Source organism: Myotis brandtii, unplaced genomic scaffold (assembly GCF_000412655.1).
Source record: "Myotis brandtii unplaced genomic scaffold, ASM41265v1 scaffold48, whole genome shotgun sequence".
NCBI classification, from domain to species: domain Eukaryota; kingdom Metazoa; phylum Chordata; class Mammalia; order Chiroptera; family Vespertilionidae; genus Myotis; species Myotis brandtii.
Genome location: NW_005368341.1, coordinates 3,094,181 through 3,098,005, shown reverse-complemented (window position 1 = coordinate 3,098,005; position 3,825 = coordinate 3,094,181).

Genomic DNA, 3,825 nt, shown 5'->3' with positions numbered 1-3,825 from the left:
GGGGAGCCAGGGGTGCGAGGAGATGGGAGGAACTCCTTTTTCCAGCTCCTTAATGTGTTACTGCACTTGCTGAAGAATAGCTTCAGAGGTCAGTCCAGGGACCCATTGACACCTGGGGTTACCTTGCCTGCTGTTCTGACAATTAGGGGAAGGGAAGGTTATTTTGAGTTGTAATGAGATGGATAGCATTGTGGAGATGAAAAAAAATTTCCCTTCTTGAGTGCTGTGGCTCTACAGAGTTCTCATCACTTTAGTACAGTGATGGCGAACTTTTTGAGCTCCGCGTGTCAGCATTTTGAAAAACCCTAACTTAACTCTGGTGCCGTGTCACATATAGAAATTTTTATATATTAACCATCATAGTAAAACAAAGATTTATATTTTTGATATTTATTTTATATATTTAAATGCCATTTAACAAAGAAAAATCAACCAAAAAAATGAGTTCGCGTGTCACCTCTGACACGTGTCATAGGTTCGCCATCACGGCTAGTACTTAGAATTTCAGGATGGCGGGAATCCCAGCCATCTCTCATGTCCTTATTTTAAAAATAGAAACATAAGGAGGTTATAAGACATATCTATGGTCATATAAGCAGTTAGTGGTAAAATTTTCCAAATTGATTGCAGTAGCCCCTCAGCATCAGAGCTCCCTCATATCCTTAATTGCAAGGTAATCGGGAGGACTAGCTCCTCCTCACTCCTAAGAGAGTGTCTGATACACAGATGCGGACACACAAATGTTTTAAAAATAGAAACATAAGGAGGTTATAAGACATATCTATGGTCATATAAGCAGTTAGTGGTAAAATTTTCCAAATTGATTGCAGTAGCCCCTCAGCATCAGAGCTCCCTCATATCCTTAATTGCAAGGTAATCGGGAGGACTAGCTCCTCCTCACTCCTAAGAGAGTGTCTGATACACAGATGCGGACAAATAGTTGCTAAACTAATGAACAGTTGGGGCAGATAGGAATAGCTGGTAGGGCATCCTCTTTTCATTAAATACAAACTAGATTTCATTATGCTCTCCCTCAGCAGAGTTAAATTTCCCCTTCTTTGGATATGCAGCCCAGTGTATTTGGATTTTGTGATGGATCACCTTTAAACTTGTGAGGTGGTTGTACTGTATGTGTTCCACCAGATTGTCACCTTCTTGGTTGTGTTGAGGTCTTCGCCTTTTGAGTCCCAGGGTCAGCTCAGTGGATAGTACTAGGTAGATCCTCAAACATGTATTCAATTTGAGTCCTCATTACATTTAGTCGCTGACAAATTTCATTTTCAGGAAGAGACTGAACTCCAGTCTGAATTTTACCACTAACTGCTTATATGTCCATAGCTATATCTTAAAACCTCCTTATGTTTCTATCTTTAAAATCTTTAAAATAAAATCAGGGCGTTTCTTCTCCTGACTCCCTTACCACAAAATTCCTCTCCTGTAGTCCACAGTGCCTGTCACCTGGCCCTCTCCATATCACCTTCTCTTCAGATTCCAGGTACTGCTCTCTCCTCTCCCCTTCAGTCCCAGCCCTTGGGTGCTGAACTCTCTTGCTTTTCCTAAACCTGACCAACACTTCTGTAATTAGTCCCCACTGGACTTCCTATCAGAACCCTACCAGATACACTGATCTAAGATATAACTGAGGATGTGGTGGACTTAACTACAGTGGGAGATGATTCATATACTCTCTTAATTATTAGACACAAATGAAAACTAAATTACCTTGGCCTATTTTCCCACATCTTATCCTACCCCTACATTAAAACTCCCTCTAAAAGCAGCCTTGGAACATTTAAAATTCTTTGACCTGAGTCACTGAGGAATCAGAAAAAATCCTCCTCTACCAAATGAAACCTTTAGGCTACCTTGTAATAGACTGCACTTGTTCAGCCCTGAGAGCATTAATTAAAATGAAGTAAAATAAAATAATTTCAAAGTTCTTTTAAATAACAACTAAATTGGTTTTTCTTAATTATTTTTTGTAGGTGGATCCATCTTCTAGAATTTTTTTTGATGTAGTAATTATAATATACCACATGATGGTAGTAGCTATCCTTTGATATTCATTGACTAAAACTATGTACACAATAAAAAGCTTCATTCATGTTAATAACACTTAAACTAAAGTTGCATTTTATTCAACCCAATATATCTTTGTAAAATTAATATTTGTTAATGAGTAAGACATATTTATTAAGTCTTTACAAAATGCTATAAAACCATTCAGATTTGCCAGCCTCTGTCAGTAAGTCCAGAGCTACTAGGAGCCTATGTCCCACATGTTAAATTACACTGAATGAGAGTTTCAATTAGTTTATAAGTCCACCTCAGCCCCCCAAATAGAACATGCTTCTAGAACAGGCCACATTGTTAGCACTTTCCTAAACACTAGATGGGTTTCCAGCAATAGATCCACCTTTGGATCACAATAACCAGAGCGCTTGACCCAGGACCCACACTTGAGCTTTTTGCCGACTATGAATTTGCTCATTCAGAGCAGAATTCAGGATGCCACCTGTGTGGGTGAGCTCTCATGATACAGGATGGAGTCAGAGTGCGATAAAATGGATCTGTAAGCACTTTGCCTTGTGTATTATTCCCTCTATTTTAAAAAAACAAAACTAAAATTTATATTTTATAATTGTTAGGGTACACAGGAAAATATTATTGATATGTTAAAATATTTTCTTTAACTTAAAAGTTCATTTTTCCTCTGATTTTAAAAGAAATGAAAATATTTTCACTATGGGTCCTCAACACTGTGCCTAATGGAGAAGCCAGCCCTGTCCAGGTGTAAGCACCTTCAGGGTAGTGTGTATAGCAGGAACTCACTAACTATTATTTGGGTTCTTAGTCAATAATCATAGTCATATTTTTCTCATTGCTTCAATCCAGGGCCTAAAAGGACTTCTTGATTGGGTGGGAAAAGATCAACCAAAGAACTTGTGTGCATATATGCATAACCCCTGGACACAGACAATAGAATGGTGAAGGCCTGGGGCGGGGACAGGACAAGCTAGAAGGGGTCGATGGGGGGAAATGGGAGACGGATTTAATACTTTCAACAATAAAGATTTTTAAAAATATAAAACAAACAGCCCGGCTGGCATGGCTCAGTGGTTGAGCGTCAACCTATGAACCAGGAGGTCACGATTCAATTCCCAGTCAGGGCACATGCCAGGGTTGTGGGCTCATTCCCCAGTGTGGGGCATACAGGAGGCAGCCGATCAATGGCTCTCTCTCATCAGTGATGTTTCTATCTGTCTCTCCCTCTCCTTTCCTCTCCGAAATCAATAAAAACAAACAAAAGGACTTCTTTTTTGGTATTTCAAATGCAGGCTTAAGAAAGTAAACTTCTGATCTTTAATTCTCCATCCATCGGTTCTCTCTCACAATTTCCTTTAGTGTATGACTGCTTCTAAACCATAATCCACCAGGTTAAAAAACAGGATAGAAAATTCAAGAAGGGAATTTCTCATTTACAGATATAGTTTTGTATTGCCATACTCATTTGCTGTCCTTTTAGACTAGCTGGTACCACACCTCTTGGTTTCATGTGCATCCTGTATTAAGTTCATAGAGGAATTATTAACATCGTCCATCAATACAAGCATTTTTGACTATAAGAACAACGTCTCTGGAAGCAATGGGAAGGAGAGCTGGAATGTGAACTACTGAGAAGCCGGAGACCAGTAAGGACACAGAAGATGGTGATGCAGCTGTGGAGAAGCCCAGACATTTCCACAGCAAGCTCTGTAGGGCATGGTACCAACTGGACCAGAAAGATGAGGAGGGGGAGAAGTACCAGTTAGTCACTGATGGCCA